Below are 21,652 nucleotides of genomic sequence, written 5' to 3' on the forward strand. Positions count from 1 at the left end.
CAACCTTTCCCTCAGTACATGTTGCTTGACCAGTCTGCTTTTCTTTTTCCTCTGTTTTCCTAAAAATCTCAACAATCCTTTTTATCTAAGAAACCCCTTTTACTTAAAATGTTTGTTTAAGCTTGGCCTCAAATCCCCCATTCCTGAAGCATCAGCCGAAAAGCAGAGCTTTAGCCAAGAGGCTATCTGAGAATAGCCATGTTTAGACCATAGTTTTCTATAACAAGCCTGCTTAAAAAAAAGATTTACTGAAACCATGATGTATAAAGCTGATGTATCTGAGTAGCTCTGCTTAATATTGACTAACACTTAGGAGAGAGACATCCAAACAAATATGGGATTAATTTAAAGCAAAAGATTTTGTGCTGTGGTAGAGGAGGAAGAGAGGAAAGAGGAATGGGAAAACGTAACATCTTATACTGAGCAGGTCCCTCATAGCTACCTCTTAAGGTATGAGTGTAGAATATGTAGCCAGCTCTGCTGAATTGATGTTATTGTTAAATTATTGCTTTATAATGGGTTCTTTTTAAAATGTTTGTACTATCATTTCATTGTTTAATCCATATGTGATATAATTATCACAGAGAAAGGTGGGCTAATAATATTTTATTAAATAAAAATTATGGAAAGAACAATTTTCCTGGACTTGAAGATGTCTTAAATGTGCACCCAAACATGGTTCAAAGTAGTAGAAAATTTCTGGATGGTGGAAGGACCAATGGAAATTGATATCGTGGAAAGAATGGGCCTAGCTCTACTAAGAGACAAAATGCACACAGCTGAAGGAAGCACTGATGGAATTTTTGAACATGTGGTTATTAATCTTGCATCTCGCAGCTCCTGGCATTTGTCAGAGGCATTTATAACTGAATTCTGTTATAAATGGAAATTCATCTACCTGTACAGCACATCTGACAGCCCTCTTGTCTTCAGCTGCTTCCCCTGATGTATAAAACAATTGTCAGAATTTACAGCTCATTCGCATGCAGTCCCAATCCTTTCTAGTTGGAAATTATTCAATCTGTGCCATCCCTTTAAAGTATCCCTGTCAGGGAGAAAGGATAAAACACCTCAGGAGCCATACAATATGGCTGGGAAGATTTCAAAATTAAAGATGATTCAGGATAGATTTGTGTTTCAGAACTGGCATTTAAACTGTGAATTTATTACTGGCAGGTAGAAGACTGTCAACTGGAAGCCAAAAGTTGTTGATACCACAGACATACACCCATGTGTAGCTTCCACAGAGGCCAAGCTCCAGTGCCTACATGGTGGGGAAAAAAAAACCTATGTAAAAATGCATGCTCAAATACGTGTATAAAAAATCATAAAAAAATGATGCCAAGCAGAAATTTCCATCCAAAAAGTAAGAACTTTATTAAAGACACAGAACTTCAGTTCATTTTTTAAATATTTTTTTGCCGTGACAGATTACAATACTTTATTTCGTATTAATTACATTTTTACATATTTTATTAGAATTTTTCACTGCAATGAAAGTTTAAAAAAATCAAAAGAAAAATAAAAAGGTAGAAAACAAGCTAAAAAAAAGATAGAGACAATATAGAATTATGACTTCCATCATTATTTCTGTTGAGTAATTACTTTTTAACTCCCTAACTCTTTTTAATCCCCAAATCCATTAATCATCAGTTCAGTCTTTTCTTCTTTCGACAAAATTCCATTTAAGGCTCCCAGTCCTTTAAACAAGTCTTTATCATTTTTTGCTTGATCAATTTGTCAGTTTCACTTCCACAAGGTCCATCAGTTTTAGACTCTAACCTTCTACTATGGGTGCTTCATTATTCTTCTAATTTTGTGGATACAATAATCTTTCAAATTATGTACAGTGTGAATTTTTGGTTTTTTTTGTTTCTAGTTTAGCTTTCATAAATTGCAATAGAAATAATTCTGATTTCATCCAACCACTAATCTGCAGGATCTTTTGCATCATTTTATGCATGTTAGCTACATTTTTTTTTACTCCTCTTTACACTGCTTTGTCCTGACTCTCATGGAAAAAGCAACTGGTGTGCAGGACTGGTTTGGCATATATTTGAATTGCTAAACAGAATGTGCAGAGCCAAAGAGACACAAGATTGTTAGTACTGACTAATTACTTGGACTTTAATTATACAAATTATGCAAGCTCAAGACAGCTGGCATTTTTTCAGTTAATGATTCTTTATTATCAGTTTTCAGAAGAAACTGAGTTGATGTCCAGACTTTAATGAATTCTCTTTAGATTTCCAGAAATAAAATATTTATGCGTCCAATTCCGCTGTTCGGATATGTTAGCCATAGTGAATCTGGATCTCTATTAGTAATTGTGCAGAACTCAATTACTCCAACAAGTGAGCCATTTTGAACTGACAGGCAAATAATACTGTTTAATTATGGAACATGCATACACCGTTATCATTAGTATGTCTTTTCACATTCTTCTGTTTTAGATTTCCTTTTGTAAATTTCTCTCAGACACGATCTTCCTTTCCTCTTTTATTGGTTTCATTCAAAGAACATTCATCTATTTATTAAAAAAGAAAGAAAAAAAAAGAAACCTCTGGAAAATTTCAAGCAAATCCTCCTTAATCACTTAAAAGAAACCCAAAACAAGAATAACTACAGAGAAATACGATAAGGGAACAATCTACTTGCTGTTACACATCTTGACTGCAGCTAAGCTTGCATTTGCGCAAAAATGGAAGAGCAAAGAAATTCCCACAGAGGAAGAGTTACTATATAAAATATTAGCATGTGCGGAAATGGATAGGCTCACAATGGTATTGAAAGACAAATGTGGATCAGTTTATTTTGAAACCTGAGATAAATTTTACTGCTGGAGGGATTCGAGGAGGACGGTTGGGATTAAAGACTAGTGTTAAGACAGAAATATATGTTATTTTGGAATAAATACTGTATATAAAACTTAGATGTATATCTAGAGATGAAGAATCAATTGTAAAATGTGGAATATTTTGATAAGAATGTATATACTGGAATGTCACGTTGAACGGTTGGGATTAAAGACTAGTGTTAAGATAGAAATATATGTTATTTTGGAATAAATACTGTATATAAAACTTAGATGTATATCTAGAGATGAAGAATCAATTGTAAAATGTGGAATATTTTGATAAGAATCTATATACCGGAATGTCACGTTATATCCAATGTTTTTTAATTGTATTATAAATAAAAATTTGGAAAAAAAAAAGAAACCCAAAACAGAACTCTTCATTTTAAATAGTGTCTACCATACCATAGCCACAGTTGTGTGATTAAAAATAATGCTCAGTTACAGCAATCCAAATCATCTTCTTGGGAAAAGGAAAACGGAATCCAAGCTAATCCATAAATTCCTTGAAACAGGAACCTGGCAACTTTCTTTGCATTCTGTGTTTGAAGGCTGCAGTTAGCATTAGAATGAGTGAGGTCAAAATCTTTGGGCTGTTTGGTAATAGATGAGGGCGAGGTTAGGAGAAAGAATATAATGCAGCAAGATGAACCTTGAGAGAAACCACCACTTTCAATTCTTGGGGTAGTTTGAAAATAGTACTAAGGAAAAAAAATCATTTAAGGAAAAAGATGGTGATGGGAGGAAAATTACTACAAGGTCACCTTTCATTCTTTGGTGTATTTTCACCTCTGGGGCAGAAAAAAAAAACCTTCACTAAATCTCCTCCCTTCCTTCAGTTTATTTTCCCAGATTGAAAACAATCACAAGAGCTAAGCAGACCAATTCTGTGTAAGAAGTTGCTCAATTGGCATTCCTCCTGACTGCAATGGTATTTCTGCACTCAAGCACTCAGCACTGCAGTATTAACTAACAGTACTTTTTGGAAACTTTGGCTTGGAAAGCGCAAAAGATTCCTGATTCAGCAATAATTCCTCTAAGGTATTACTCTCGGCATATTTTGCCATTAAAATATGCACATTAAAACAGTTGTTCTCTCCCCAGAGCTTTACTAAGCACTGCTAGTCAGATGTCTTCCACCCACAGATTATTTAGCTTTCAGTATTGTGCTAAAAGCTGCATATAACAAGCACGGAAAGATTTAGCTGTTGCCTAACCAGTGTACCAGCTATCTATTAGAAACTGTATAACACAGTTTCGTGGTTTTTTTCTTCTATATCAAACAAAAACCTGCTTCCAGTAATGGAGACATCAAGTTAGTTTAGTCAAGAAGCATGATTTCTTGTGTTCAACAATTGATGCAGCTCAGTGTAAGCAAAAGAATGTTTGAGAGCATAAATGAGCTTTATCTACAAAGGACAACAGCAGTTAAACCAGTGGTTCTCAACCTTTCTAATGCCGTGACCCCATAATACAGTTCCCCATGTTGTGGTGACCCCCAACCACTTATACATCACCAGGTGCCAGGGGCGTGGCCAAAGAAAAGGGGGGGAAAATGGCGGACAGCCTTGTTTGGCGACCCCCGTGAAATGGTCGTTCGACCCCAAATGGGGTCCCGACCCACAGGTTGAGAACCACTGAGTTAAACAATTTACAGCTATGCTGCATTGGAGACAGGTCATTGTGGGGCAAGGGAGGAAGAGAAGAGGCAATGTTATAATAATTTTGGAAAATAAGTAGAAAGGAAAAGAAATTTCTCGGGTACTTTTCTTTTTATGGATTGCTGTGCATGGGATGATTAATAGCTTCCCAAAAGAACGGAGTTCAGACTGAAACTCTCTCTCTCCCCCCAAAATAAAAAAAAATAAAGGGGGATGGAGACCCCCACCTGACATTTTTCATCTGTAGCATCTTCAGTGTTCTCTCCTGGCTAACTCTTGGGCTTGACTTGATGCAATTGAGAAATATGTTTTTCCATGAAAATACATTTTATAAGTGTTGGTCTGAACTGGAAGGCTTTCTGTAAATAGATCCATTCCAGATGTGTTGACTCCTGCTGGACTCTCTTTTCCATCAAGTGGGAAATATATATTTGCTCTTTCTCAGAGTTTGCTTTGATTCACACGTCCCATTGCAGATATTGACTAATAGAAAGTGGGAAGAAGTATAAGTTATTACTCTGCTGCTGGTGCATGAAAGACTAGGGGAAGCTGCCTGCTCCTTGGCAATTCCTTGTCATTTAGGATGGTCCAAGACTGACACAATCACAATAATCAGAGAAAGGCATTTGGTTACAACTGTGCTGTTTTCACTGGCTCCTCCTTATATCACCTAATGTTCCTAGGCTTGTGTAGACATTGAACAGGATAGCATCTGGGGATGACTAACATTTTTTTTATCTCCAGATATTGAACTGTAACTCGTGCTGTTCCTTATCATGAGGACAGATGAAATTTGAATGTTCAGAAGGCCACCCATTCATTATTCAACACCACTTTAACAGTTCTAGATCATTGTGTGAGGCTTCAATAGTCCCACAAAGGAGAGTAACTGTCCTCTAGCTCAGGGGTATCCAAACTTGGCTGCTTTAAGATTTATGGACTTCAATTCCCAGAATTCCTCAGCCAGCATGGCTGGCTGAAGAATTTTGGGAATTGAATTCCACAAGTCTTAAAGCAGCCATGTTTGAAGATCGCTGCTCTACCTCATGCAAAACATTTTGATTCCAGCACAGCTATTTTTTTAATCTTTCATCTTTTAGTTGCTACTCCTCTAATAATGGGGGGGGGGTTTTTGCTCCAAATGATGACCTTCCTTTTGGAGAAACCATGAATTTAAGAGCTAAAGTGACAATAGATGATACCTATTTGTTTGCTCACAGAAGCCTAATTAATGTAAAGAGAATTGATAAACTAAGCTACGTGTGGACAATAATTTTCTGGGTGGGGCTGTACCAGAAGTTTTTTGGGGTGAGAGAGGAATACGGTAGGTACTTCATTTGAATTGGACAATACAGCAGCTTATAGGTAGATGAGGCTGAGATTTTCCCATTTTCCTTCCATAATTATTTCTTTCCCCTTTGCTGTACTCGTTCTCTTTCCCATAACTTAAAATATGCTACTATAATTGATTTTTGGTAAATGCATCTCCAAAATTCACTTGGATCTCCTTAAATATAACCCTCCTCTCAGCCTGTTCTTGAGGGAAAATAGAGGATTGCATTGCCATAACTGGTTTACAGGATATCATCGCTCAGAATTTTTCTTTCAAGCCATTTCCCACAGGCTCAAGGTTTTGAAAGGTGAATGAGATTGAAAGTTTAAAATTGTGTTTTCTGAAGTGAGGAAGACAAAACAACTGGCAGTTAAGCAACAGAGTCCTTGCTACAACCTATACTACATTCATTCTGAAGTCCAATTACTCTGGGTGCTTCCTTAAAATGTTGTATTACTCACCCAAAAACTTTGCTTTGTGTGTAGTGAATTAGACATTTTAATGTTTTTAGTGTTTTAATGTTTTTTACTATTTTTAAAAAATGTTTTTAAGATTTTAACAGTAACGTGTTTCTGAATTGTGAGCTGCCCAGATGCTGAGATGGGCAGCTATAGAAATCAATCAATCAAACAAACAAGCTGAAAGCTATTCTACCCATTACTGCCAAACAAAGCAAAGATGGCAGTTGGGTGTAGTCAAATTTCAGTGTATAGTTGGCATAGGCCTGAACACTCCCTTTTTCCTTTTTTCAAAGGCACAATGAACTCAGTTGGACCAGTCTATGCACTTGTAATGTACATTGAAAACATATGACTGTGCAGATCTTTGAAGGGGCCTTTTTGATGATGATTTGAGGGGAAATCCCTTTGCAAGCTGCTTTTGTATATTCAGTTTCTCAGATATTCTCAAACTCCTAAACAACAGCTCATGTCTAAGGAGGCAATATTTTTTAATCAGATTTAATCCCAGAAAAAAATGTTAAAATACAAAATATTGCAAGCTAAATGAACAGACTTCCAACTTATTCAAGTGTGCCTCTGAAAGCTATTTGAACAGCTTTCTATGAAGTTCCTTAAATGAGTGACTAATAATTTCTTAAGACATTAAAACATAACAGACATATTCATCTGTTTCTCATTTGCCATGGTTGGAAATGCACCCCTCTCTCCCTCCTTGGCACAATTCTCTTGTATTCTGTTTCCAGTCTCATGCTTTAGTCACCCGTTTTGCACTACTGTAACCTATTCTACAATGAGACTTAGAAGCTACAATAAGTACAGAATGCAGCAGCTCAAATTGTAATGAGTTCATGATAGTTTACATGTGTAACTCCTCTATTTTAAGGGCTGCCTAAAATAAAATAAAAATAAAATAAAAATAAAATAAAAATAAAATAAAAATAAAATAAAAATAAAATAAAAATAAAATAAAAATAAAAAATAGTAAAACAAAACATAAAATAAAATAACATAAAATAAAACCAACATTGGCTTTCAGGTGCTGGTTGCCATCTTTAAATTGATATGTAGTTTAGAATCTGGGTACCTATTCTGGTCTCTATTTCAGCACGTCCCCTGAAATCAAAATTCCCTAAACTGTTGTATTTTTAGAAAGCCATTGGGGGGAGGGAGCTTTTTGTGAGGAGATTGGAATCATTATTCCCTTTGATAAAAAGTTGTGTGTTTTGGTGCCATATTTAGTGTTTTATTATTGTTTCATAGTTTTATTTTTTTAAAAATCTTTTTACGATGTCTGATGTTATAATCCTGTCAGTGTTGCATTCAAATGGAGGCACACAGGAGCCTCATTAAATAAAAGAAAGAACTGCTATTCTTCAGTAAGGTGAGATGTAGCTCCTTGCTGAGTTGAATATTAGCCACTTCACACAGTTCTAATTTGTAAGGGAAAGGGACAGCATCCAAAGACCGTAGCATGAGCTGTACTATTACATAAAATGGACCCTATAAGGGAGAGGGAAGGTAAATATAGGTCAAGCTAGAAGCCTTGTATGTTCACTTTATTAGTGAAGAGGTTTTTCTTAAAAAAAAAAAAATCTGAGGAAAACGTACAGATTTTAATAATAATAATAATAACAACAACAACAACAACAACAACAATAATGTTGGAAGGGACCTTGGAGGTCATTGAGTCCAACCCCCTGCTCAGGCAGGAAACCCTACACCATTTCAGACAAATGGCTGTCCAGTCTCTTCTTAAAAATTTCCAGTGTTGGAACATTTACTGCTTCTGGAGGCAGGTTGTTCCACTGGTTAATTGTTCTAACTGTCAGGAAGTTTCTCCTTAGTTCTAGGTTGCTTCTCTCCTTGATTAGTTTCCATCAGTGCTTCTTGTCCTGCTGTGCTCTATTACATTCTTCTGCATGTATAGATGCCACTCTATTGATGTATGTATTTTGACAGTCAGAATATTCTATTAAACAGGATTATGTCTAAACTAGGATAGTTTAAAGTCATAATAAAACTTAATTCCATATTTTTTTCAGTTTGGTGCATTTCAGAATCAATATAAAAAGCCAATTTTTAATTTTGAGATATTCAATGTTAGGAAATACTTCATATCTACATGTAGCAGCAAAGTATGTCTGTTTGTTTATGATGGAAAGAGTTCCTTCAGTTAAGCTAAGATTTCATGAGAAGCCAAATTAGGATATGGCAGTCTCTTTCACTGCAGGTACTAAGCTTGGTTTATCTTGAAAAATTAAGTGGGTCAAACCAAGCAAGTATTCCAGAAAATCCAAGTTGTAGGCTAGAGTGGAAAATCAAAAAACATTCTGATAGAAAACAGGGGCAAACCCCTGCTATATATTGTTGCTAAGAAAATGGCATGGATTTATATCATTTGAGGAGAAATCAGAGTAGTTCATGGATTTGTCTATAACATCATTGGTTTTTGAATTTTATACCTTTTCAGTTCTTTCAGAAGTTCTCTTTTGCATCCAAATTTGTTGTATCTCTCTAGCCAACTCAGTGTTAAATCATACCAGTCTAATAAATCACTTGTCACTTCATGTCCATTTTGTCACAGACAATGTGTTTTACAGTCACTGAAAGTAAAACTTTTGCTGGAAAATATGTCTAACTGAAACTGATCCCAAAAGAGATTTATTTAAACAATTTCTGCCAAAAGCAGCTGCTAATTTAAACCACCCTGTTAGATCAAATGATTGGTAAAACATAGCCTTTAACTGGAATTGTGACCAGCTCAATTTATCTCATAGTTGAACAAGTCATAGCCTGGGTAGCTTGCAAATTGTCCACATTTATTAATCTGCTTAGGTACTGCATTTCAGTCTTCAAATGTATCACTAAGGTTCCTTCTCTAGAAATGAAGTCTGCGCAAATAATTGACACCTCCACAGAAAGCAAGCTCCAGAATTTCTTTAACAAGATTAAAAGAAGATGTAGATAGGAAAAAAAGATCAGCAAAAGCAAAACCTGGATTCCCCCCCCCCATTTAGAATTCAGTTTATTTCTTAAAGACAAGATTTTCTTAGCTTCTTACTGATGGTTGTTATGTATAGTGGAGATTGTTCTCTTAACTGGACATTAATGACCAAATATCCAGCTAATTAGGATGTTAATCTTTCTATCATTACAGGGGGTGGCTCTCACTTTATTAAGATATTATACTCAGATAAGATATTATACTCAGTGTGTAATAACATGTGTAAGTTGGTGGTTGCCAATACCATTGGCCAACAGTGTCATTGTACTTTTCAGGACCAAAATGTTTCAAAGTGTGTGGGGGGAGGGGAGATTGGTGGGAGTTGTCTAGACAGAGGCCCCCAACCTTTTGGGCACTAGGGACCGATTCCATGGAGAGAGGTTTTTCTGTGGACCAGAGGGCTTGTGGTTTTGTGTGCTGCCTGCCTCCAACAAATGGGGCTTCACATGTTTGCACGGACCAGTTTCTGGCATCATGCGGACCGGTACCAGTCCACGGACTGGGGGTTGGAGACCCCTAGTCCAGAATATCTGGATTGAGAGCTTTATCTGAACTCCACACTGAAATTGTTGTAGCATTAGAAACTAGGAAAGCAAATCTCAGACAGGCATACCTCTTCGTCCTCACCCAACCAAGTTCTTGCAATGCAAGCCAGGTCTGTACTTTTATTCTCTACAGATTGTAGATGGATATAGTCCTATTATTTAGATACCCAACTTTATGAAGGAACAATCCGAGAACAACTCACCCCTAATTGAGCTCTTTGGACTGCTAGGTGGACAGAAGCTGGGGCAAGGAACAGAAGCTCACCCCATTGCGCAGTGCTCAGGTCTCATACTTGGGCTATCAACTTTTCACCTGACAGAGCTCAGCATATTTAATTGAAAAATCAAATTGTCTGTGAAATTTGATCCTGTCTTCCAGATCTTGCTGATGTCTTTATTTTCTAAGTCACAATTGGCATAGCTATTTATTTGAAAGCTGTTACATTGGAAGGATAATGCTCTGGATTATGCAGCAATTGAAAACATTTCTCAAAAATGTAATTGGGATAATGCGGTGTCTATAAATCCTGGGCCAAGTTTGGTAAAGGAACTATGGAAAAATGCCATGCTCTATGTTTTCTAACCTCATCATATTGGCTTGTTTATTCAGCAATTCCATTGGTTTATTGGGATCCTGAATGTTTTGAAAATAATTTGGAGAAGTGCTTTAGACCTCATATGAGTACAATGCCATGAAAAAAAAGAAATACAACACCTTAAAGAGAAAAAAAAATCCAATACTTTCTATAAAGAAACAGGATGAAAGGATCAAGCCAGCAATATTATTTGAGGGAGAAATTAGAGGAAATTATGATAGAAGCAGGATTCTTCTTCTTCTTCTTCTTCTTCTTCTTCTTCTTCTTCTTCTTCTTCTTCTTCTTCTTCTTCTTCTTCTTCTTCTTCTTCTTCTTCTTCTTCTTCTTCTTTTCTTCTTCTTCTTCTTCTTCTTCTTCTTCTTCTTCTTCTTCTTCTTCTTCTTCTTCTTCTTCTTCTTCTTCTTCTTCTTCTTCTTCTTCTTCTTCTTCTTCTTCTTCTTCTTCTTCTTCTTCTTCTTCTTCTTCTTCTTCTTCTTCTTTTTTCATGAGAAAAAAGTGCAAACTGAGTCCTGGAGTTTTAACTGAAGTGGAAAAACTTGAGTCTAAAAGATTCTTTATCCCATCTTCCCAAAGCTGAATATTTTGGGTTGTTAATGGATTTTTGTTTTTAATGGCTAAATTTTCTGTGGGTTGAGATATCCACAATTCATATCCCCTCCACCTTCCTTCTCTGTATATTTGTACTTAAAAAAAGATTTGGTTAAAAAAAAAAAACCTTCCCAAAGATTTTCAGTGTTCTGCAAAACTGGAACTATTTAATGGGGAAAGTGAATTAAATGGAAACAAAATGGTTTCACACTTCCCAAATTAATTTACAGGCAAAATGCAATTATTCCTCTATTTTTGCTATCTTCTGAAATTGATGCTGCAGTTCACTGCTTAATAAATAAATATAAAAACAGTGCAGTCTAGAGGGGGGAAATGACAAAAATTATCACTTTGGGAAGAACTACCTACTAGAAGGAACAAAATGAAGAAAGTAAATACTTGCAAAAATGCATACAATATGCATATGTTATACAGACAGCACTATTTTAAATGATGCAAACAGAATGGAATGTACTCCTTCTTGCAAATAAGCCAGAACTGTAGATAACTAAACATAATTCTCTATTTCTGTAATCATTGCATAGAAAACTATCTTTAAAAAGAAATATTCAGTACCAATATCTATAAAAATGTGGAAGGGAGGGAGGGAGGGAAGGAGGGAGGAAATGAGGGAGGGAGAAAGGAAGGAAGGAAGGAAGGAAGGAAGGAAGGAAGGAAGGAAGGAAGAAAGAAAGAAAGAAAGAAAGAAAGAAAGAAAGAAAGAAAGAAAGAAAGACAGACAGACTATTTTCCATGCCCACCAAAACTAGGGTCAGAGATACAGATTATAAATTGCAGCTCCCTAGATTTAATTTAATTTAATTTGTGACAATAAATTCTGTACAATAATGTACCAAACCAAAGATGGTTTGCTATTCTATGCTATGCTATGCAATTACAGGAATGGAGAACTATGTTTAGTTATCTACAGTTCTGGCTTATTTGCAAGCAGCAGTACATTCCATTCTGTTTTAATATTAGTTTGCATCATTAAAAATAATGCTGTCTGTATAGCATATGCATACTGTATGCATTTTTGCAAGTATTTTTCCATATTTACTTTCTTCATTTTTGTTCCTTCTAGTAGGCAGTTTTTCCCAATGGAAGTTGTGATGTTTGATGATGTTGATGATTTGTTACAGCCACACCACTCCAAATGATTTTGTAGCCTATCTGGGGGGAGGGGATTAAAAGGGATTGGGCAAACATCTCTTAGGGATGGCTTAATCAGTTTTCCTGCACATTTCAGAGTAGTGAGATAGGTGATCCATATGTTTGTTCCTTTCCAACTCTACAATTCAATTATTTTATTATCACAAAAGACAAAAATCTTCTCCCTTACAAAAGTTAGATAAAGCTGATGAGAACTGAGTATAAGGTTATCATCAAAGCCCAGTAGCGCTAACATAGCTGGAAACAGAAGTGCTGCTAATAGAGAGTAACTGTTTAAAATACACTGATCACTGACTCTGACAGAGCTGCAGTTGTTTTACTATTCAAGCTGTTTCATCTTTCTCCTGAAATGTTCTTGATGATAGCATTGTTCCAGCATGAAATAATCTGTAATTTGAGGATTGTGGCAGTAATGTTAAAGAATCATAAAAGCTAATATAGTCATTTGGGATTAAAGAATGTATTTCATTGAAATACATTGCTAACCATTGAAAGTAATATATTAAATGCTTCTAAGCACTTTTCAATTACACATTTGTTTTCTGTTTCATTTAATCATTGGGATGCAGATTTTACATTTAGCCAGAATTATAAATGGGGAGATGCTCTTCCATAGAGAGCAAAAATCACTGTCAGTAGAAAGTTTATTTTGAGAATAGATGATTCCCATGTTTCTATTGAATTTTTATGGTCCTGCACAGGGAACAATGCATATACAGTATGGCATAAATTCTGAATTGCTACTGTCCTTTGGGTATTAAGACTTGAGAATGTTCTTTGCCAAAATTTTCAAGAGATACATAAAAACACACAGTTTACATACGTATTCATCACACTATTTCCTTTTGAAGGAAGCAGTATTAAATTATTAAGCCAAAATATTATGCCAAATAAGTTAAAGACATAAGGAAAGAAAAAGAAAAGAAAATAGCACTAGTTGAGGTGATACCCATCATGCCTTTGGTCAATCAAAGTTTTCACATGATGCTCTTTAATAAGATAGAGAAAGTGTAGTCTACAGTATGTCTATTAGTCATATCTGTGCTGTACTACATTCACCGTTCCATGGTAACAATAGGAAGAATACTTGACAATTCAAGCATATTTTGGTCAGGATGCATAGACATTGCCCAAAACATGACTGTATTATGCTACGCAAAAACTAGAATCTCTAATTGTATCCTACAAATATCAGAATGGATGCAGTGTAATAGCACACACCTAGGGTATTTCTTAGACATGAAAAGTGAAAAGAGTGAAAAATCAACAGAAGTATTAAACATTCCATCATTATGCTCCTTTATTTTCTAGATAATTGAACAGCTTATTACATTATGTAATTGAGGAAATCTAAACTCTTGAACATTTTATACTTGTCCATTACATTTGCATGCCATTTGATCATCAGCTAGACTGACATGCTGCATTTATTCCTTTTGTTTGAAGAAGATTAAAATGAATAAGATTACTATTGCTAGAGAGATTTGGAGACACAGATAATATAAAATGTGAATATATTCTAAGAACACCACAGTTTTCTACCAGAATATGTATTATCTAGTGATTCAAGGAAATTTAAAAGTGCCATGTAGGCAATAATATCGCATTTCTTCCATGAAGATATAATTCTAAGAGGGAAGTTGCTGGCCCAGAAAGAATTAACCTAATTGTACAACTTGCTGAGCACTCTTTATCTAAATACACAGAAGGATTTGAAAATTAAACTAAGACAGTACAGATGATTGGCTGCTTAAATGTATGAAGCCTATCTGAGAAGACACTACAATTGAGAAAAAATTGTGGCTTAATAGCTAAGGCAGATCCCAAAGCCCCTCATTTTAGCTCCCTAAACACCTAACTTATTCTTACATCTTATGTCCACATGCACATAAATTGTAATTATTGTTTCCTTAGTATCCTCAAGGGGAAAGAGATTATACTGAGAAAATGGCATAGATAAAGGAAAGGGAGAGAATGATCACATCACAGGAGAAATTACATCAGAGTCATGATAGACAAAATCAGAAATAAATTAAGCCTTCTGTTTCCAGGCATTATCCCATATCTATTTTAATGGGAACATTGAATATCTTCAAATTATGAACTACTAACTCCAATTTATAAAGATACTGGATATCAGCTTCTACAGCAGATGTGAGCAAACTCTTGGCCCTTGGCCCAGTTCTTTTTTTTTTTATTGAAAATTTTTAGGTTTTACAAAAAGAAAAGATTCCCCTCCCCCACACCCTCCCACCCCTCCCCTACCATCCCTCAATCTTCCCAGAGCTGAATACAGGCTTAATTAAAAAAAATTTAAAAGAATCTTGAAACACTTATAAACCATAAACAAATCTAAATACGTTAATTAAACAAATTATAAAATAATTAACAACAATATATAAAAAATACAAGAAGAAAGAAAAGAAAAAACAGAAAAAGAAAAAATAAAAAAATAAAGATAAAAGAAAATATCTAAGAAATATCTTAAACTTTACTTATAAATTATTCAAAAACTAAGTAATATTTTTTTATATCCAACTTATATTGTATGAAATCTATCCATCTTTTCCATACCAGGAGATACTTCTCCTGCGATTGATCTTTCAATAAAGCCGAAATCTTTGCCATTTCCGCCAAATAAGAAACTTTAAAAAACCATTCTTGCAATGTAGGCAAAGATTCCTTCTTCCAACATTGCCCTACTAACAACCTGGCCGCTGTAATTAAATTTAATATCAATATAATCTCTTTACTGTCACAATCAGAAACAATACCTAACAAAAACAATTGTGGGGTAAATTTTATCCTTCTTCTGAAAATTCTTTGAATATTCCACCATATTTTAATCCAAAAAGCTTTTATATTTTTACATAACCACCAGATATGGTAATAAGTAGCATCCAAACATCCACATCTCCAACATTTAGGCTGCAAGTCAGGATACATAAGAGACATTTTTTGTGGATCAAGGTGCCATCTGTAAAACATTTTATAAAAGTTTTCCCTTAAATTTTGGGCTTGGGTAAATTTAACATTCCTCACCCAAATAATCTCCCAGGTATCTAATAAAACCGGTTCCTCAAAATTTTGTGCCCATTTAACCATACATGGCCCTTGGCCCAGTTCTTAAAGCCCCCCCCCCTTCCCTCACTCTTTTTGGGCCCTACCACAACTGCCTGTAGCATCCTCCCAACTCCATCAGGGCCTTCAAAGCAGTCTTATCACTGATGCTTAACATACTGCTGATATTTCATATGAGGCTCAAAAACCATTCTGCAGTCACCCCCTTTCTGCTTCTGCATTTAAGAGCTATGGAACCACAACAGAATTTGGTCTTTTGGGTTTCTTGCTGAAAGGAGTCAGGCAAGCAACTATTGTCTTGGTGTTGACAAAAAGGAGAGGCAAGCACATCAGTCCCAACAGGAGAGAAAAATCCTCAAACCAGCTAGTAGGGCAGTATTACCCATTATCCTTCTCATCTTTCCTGTTTCCTTAGCTTCTTATGACTATAACTTTATTGTTTGTATCTCATGATTTATGTTGATTGGCTTTATTTACTATCCTATTATGATTTGTATTGTTAGCTTATTTAGTATCCTACGACTATCACTGAGTGTTGTATCTTATGATTTAGGATGATTATATTTTATGATTATGATCATGATTTATCACTTGTTGCTTGTATGTACTCTAAGAGCTTATGCGCCGGAGACAAATTCCTTGTGCATCTAATCACACTTGGCCAATAAAGAATAAAGTAAAAAACCTGTTAGCAGCTGAATTAACTTCTTGGAGCAGAAAGGGACACAACGTGACCATTATTGCCCGCTTCCATCTTATCCTATATTTAACGTGTTCTGTTGTTCAGCATGCTTGTGGTTTTCTCCACTAGCACTTTATTTGCCAGATCATCATTAACCTTTTCCAGCAGGAACTACAAAAACAAGGATTGTCAAAGTCCCAACAGTCCAAAATACATGGCAGGTCACTTTGGAATCAGACTATTGCATATACATTGTGTTGAAATTTCAGGCAGAGTCATTCTCATGATCAGCAACATGATCAGAATTCCAGTAAATTCATATTCTCAGAATAGATTTGCAGTTGCAGAGCACAACCTGACAAAAAGTATGGTATTACACAGCTGAGGATAATGGAAGGAAGGAGCAACCTGAAGCTGCCTTTAACTAATGATGCTTGTCTGTTGTAGCAACATATTTTGTTTCAGTTTTTTCAAACCTGTGCACTTTATTTAACCATGTCACACTCATAATGCAATTTTCAGGGTGCACAGAAACACAACAAGAAGGCAGAACGAGAGTCATTAACCAGGCCACAATCAGGATTGGAGATACCTAACAGCTCACAGTCAGAACAAATAATTTCCCTTCCTCAAATGAATAAAAGATTTGCTCTACTCTTTTAAACAGATAAAATATGATTTCAGCCTGACAGTGAGCAACAAGTGTGTATGATAATATTTCTGAGAACAAGAACTGATGGGAGCAATCAAATGCTAGTTTAGATGATAGACCTGACAAGCATTCTCACAGCCTGTAATCAGGAGATGCATATCCAAATAAGAGCTACAGGTGATTCGAAAAAGTAATATCCTTCAAATACAGAAAAAGACACTTTCGGATTTTCTTTTTTTTTTTAATTGAAAGTTTTTTAAATTTTACAAGACAAATCCCCTCCCCAAACCCACCCTCCCATACTCTCCCCCAGCTCCCCAAACCTCCCTAACCCTCCCCTAGCCCTCCCAGAGTTGATTACAGGCTTGTCCAAAATGTTTCAAAAAAAAAAGAAAAGAAAAACTTAAAACACATATAAATCCTAAACAAATCTAAATACCTTAAATTAAATAGATTATCTTCTCTAAAAAATAATAATTGGAATCATTAAACACATTATAATATACTCTAAACATCTTCTAATCATACTTATAATATTATTCATCATTCTATATAAACTCCTTCCAGAACACAATTTTAAACACTACTTTCTTTGAACATCTATACCTACAATATAAAATCTAATATGAATCATAAACAAATCTGAATACATTTAGTTAAACAAGTTATACTCCCTCCAAAACACAAATTTAAACATTACTTAAAACTTAAAACATTAGAATCCCCTTATACGCATTTAATCAAATTCCATCTTAAAAATAGTAATAATAATAATTAAAAAAACCCAAACACTAAACACATTGTAGTATACTCCAAACCTTTTGATATCATACTGATATTATTATCATTCTTTATAAACTCCCTCCAAAACACAAATTTAAACATTACTTAAGACTTAAAACATTAAAATTCCCTTATACACATTTAAATCTTTATCAATAACAAATTCCATTCACAATAAACACATTAAACATTTAAATCTTCACCAATAACAAATTCCATCCACAAGAAACACAGTCCTTATCAGTCTCAATTGTCCATTTTCATTCTCCATCCTTATCATACTGATATTATTATTATCAGTCTCAATTGTCCATTTTCATTCTCCATCCTTATCAATCTCTAATTTTTATTCTCTGTCCTTATCCTTATCAAGCTCGAGAGAAATGCTTTGAGATCTGCCTTTAAAGATTGCTCCAAAATTCCTAAATCTCCCAACGACTCTGAAGCCAATACATGTGAGGATTCCTTAAACTCCTTATTCTGTTGGTCTTTACAATTATATGTTGCATGAGTTGTCCTCTGCCCCTTCCTCTCAGCTTGTTGAAACCCCTCAAGCTGAGATTTCCCATTTTCCATTTCTTCAGACAACAATTCCACCCTTGAAGATTGCTCCAAAGGCTTTATAAGTCTTGCTTCTCCCGCAGATTCAGAAACCACTAGATGTGAGGCTTCCTTAGCCTTCTTCTGTTGCTGCTTTTCTTTACAGTTATGTGCTACACAAGTTATCTTCTGCTCCTCAATCTGAACTTATTGAGGCCTCTCAAGCAAAGGTTCCCCAATTTTCATAAATATAGGCTCTTCAAACTGTAATTCTACATTCTTTTCTTCCAAGGCTTTAGACTTAATAGATGGCGATGAACATACCCCCAGGACCGAAGTATAAAAATATTTTGCTTGAGAAACAGTATTAAGTCTATAACATATCCCCAGGTAATTCACCACCATTCCAATCGGAACATCCCATCTGAACGAGATTCGTCTCTTTTTAAGTTCATCTGCTAAAAAAGCAAACTCCTTTCTTCTTCTTAAAATTTTAGATGGGATCTCCTTTAAGATTATGACGTTAGACAAATTATTAACTAATAGAATATTTAGATAAAAACAACCAAGTCTCTGCAGGGCTGATATTTTTGGATGCTGAAAAAGCTTTTGACCAACTGAATTGGCAGTTTATGTTAAGTTTAATTAAGGAGATGAATTTTGGTCAAAACATATTACAAGCTTTATCCAATATATATCAAAAACAGACTGCTCAACTTATTGTTAATGGGGGTTTGTCAGAGGTTTTCACAATAGAAAAAGATACAAGACAGGGATGTCCATTATCTCCGCTACTGTTTGTTTTAACATTGGAAATTTTGTTGATTAAAATTCGGGAATCGCAAGAAATAAAAGGAATAGAAATCAACAAAAAAGAATATAAGTTAAGAGCTTTTGCAGATGACTTGGTTGTTACTTTGTCTCAACCTACTTACTCGGTAGTAAAATTATTACAATTGATTCATCAGTATGGGTGTGTTTCGGGTTTTAAAATTAATAACAATAAGACTAAAATACTACCTAAAAATATGACTAATTGTGATAAACAGACCTTGGTTAAATTAACAGATTTTGAAGTTGTTGATAAGGTAAAATATCTGGGGGTCATATTATCTGTTTCTAATGCAAAATTGTACAAAAATAATTATGAAAAGTTGTGGATCGGGGTACAGAAGGATTTAAAGAATTGGGATAACTTACAGTTATCTCTTATGGGTAGAATTGCAGTTATCAAAATGAATGTTCTACTCAAATTTCTTTTTTTGTTTCAAATGTTACCTATCTTAAAGAATGAACTTAACTTAAATGAATGGCAGAAAGGTATTAATAAATTTATTTGGGCAGGGAAAAAACCAAGGGTAAAACTTAAAATTATGCAAGATTTCCGTGAGAGAGGTGGACTCAAGGTACCAAATTTGAAATTATATTATGACGCTGTGGTTTTAACACTGATTAGTGATTGGGTGAATTTAACAAATGCAGAAATACTCCATTTGGAGGGTTGGGATTTACTTTTTGGATGGCATGCCTATTTAATTTTTAATAAAAAAGTGGATCGGGTTTTTAAATCTCATATTATAAGGACTTCTTTGCTCAGGGTATGGAGGAAATATTATAAAAGTGATTTTAAAATACCATTATGGGCTATACCTTGGCATGCGATAGAGGGGATAAAGAGAGGAGTTAAGATGGATACGGTTCCCTATATACAACTACTTAGATGGGATGATCAAAATTGGTAGTTAAAATCTTTGGAAGATCTAATACATGAAAATATTACTTATTTTATTAAAGAGTTTTATAAATTTTACAAAAAATAAGAAACAATACAAAAACAAAAAACAACATATACAAATAAAAAACAAACATTACCCAACAAAACCCCCCTTCCCCCACCCCTACCCAAACCCCCCCTTCCCCCCCCAGGACCTCCCAGAGCAGAATATAGGCTTAATTAAAGAAAAAGTTAAAAAAATTTATAAAAAAGAATATAAAATAGAAATATATATATATATATAAAGTTAAAAATTATGAAAAAACTATATAATATTTTTTATATCAAATTTAAATTGTATGAATTTTATCCATTTATCCCAAACAGCAAGAAATTTCTCTTGCGTTTGTCCCTTTAAGAAAGCCGAAATCTTTGCCATTTCCGCCAAATGAGACACTTTAAGAAACCATTCCTGCAATGTAGGCAAAGATTCCTTCTTCCAATATTGTCCTACTAACAGCCTCGCAGCTGTTATCAAGTTTAACATCAATATAACCTCCTTTGTGTCACAATCAGTAACCATACCTAACAAAAATAATTGTGGAGTAAATTTTACCCTCCTTTTAAAAATTCTCTGGATATTCCACCATATCTTAATCCAGAATACTTTTATCTCTCTGCACGACCACCAAATATGATAATAAGTAGCATCCATACAACCACATCTCCAACATTTAGGGTACATAAGTCAGGGTACATAAAAGACATTTTTTTGTGGATCAAGGTGCCATCTATAAAACATTTTATAAAAATTCTCCCTTAAGTTCTGTGCTTGTGTAAATTTGACATTTCTCACCCAAATAATTTCCCAGGTGTCCAATGGAACTGGCTCACCAAAATTCTGCGCCCATCTAATCATACAATCTTTAATTAGTTCCGTTTCTGAATCCAATTCAACTAAAACCCCATAGATCCTCTTAATGTGGGTTTGTCTTTGATCCTTCACTTGCTTAATAAGATTTTCATCTTCTCTGTAAAAACCCACCTTACAGTCCATCTTCCATCTATCTAATAATTGCCTATATTGGAACCAAGAATAAATAATATTTTCTTGTGCTAACTCTTCCCGTAATTTTAACTGCCAGTTTTGTCCATCCCATTTAAGTAACTGTCTATAGGACACCATATCCATTTTAACCCCTCTTTTTATTCCTTCTATTGCATGCCAAGGTACGGCCCATAATGGTACTTTGAAATCACTTTTGTAATATTTTCTCCAAACCCTAAGTAAAGAAATTCTTAAGATATGAGATTTAAAAGCCCAATCCATTTTTTTATTAAATATTAAATAGGCATGCCACCCAAAAAGTAAATTCCATCCCTCTAAGTGAAGTATATCAGAATTTGTCAAATTTACCCAGTCACTAACTAATGTTAAAACCACCGCATCATAATATAATTTCAAATTCGGCACCTTGAGTCCTCCCCTCTCACGGAAATCTTGCATAATTTTAAATTTAACCCTTGGCTTTTTCCCTGCCCGAAAATATTACTTATTCATGGTTTCAATATAGACAAATAGTGGAGAGATGGAAGATGGATCGTAATATGGGTTGGCTTAGAGAAGATGAAAATCTTTTTAAACAAGTAAGGGATCAAAGACCAACTCATATTAAGAGGGTTTATGGGGTTCTAGTGGAAATGGATTCAGAATCTGAATTAATCAAAGATTGTATGATTAAATGGCACAAAATATTGGTGAACCAATCCCACTGGATACTTGGGAACTTATATGGGTGAGGAATGTTAAATTCACACAAGCGCAGAATTTAAGAGAGAATTTTTATAAAATGTTTTATAGATGGCACCTTGACCCACAAAAATTGTCTATTATGTACCCTGATCTACAGCCTAAATGTTGGAGATGTGGTTGTTTGGATGCTACCTATTATCATATTTGGTGGTTGTGTAAAAATATAAAA

This window comes from Crotalus tigris, unplaced genomic scaffold (assembly GCF_016545835.1).
Source record: "Crotalus tigris isolate CLP2741 ecotype Arizona unplaced genomic scaffold, ASM1654583v1 scf7180000018199.9712020701:307424, whole genome shotgun sequence".
In the NCBI taxonomy this organism is placed as follows: domain Eukaryota; kingdom Metazoa; phylum Chordata; class Lepidosauria; order Squamata; family Viperidae; genus Crotalus; species Crotalus tigris.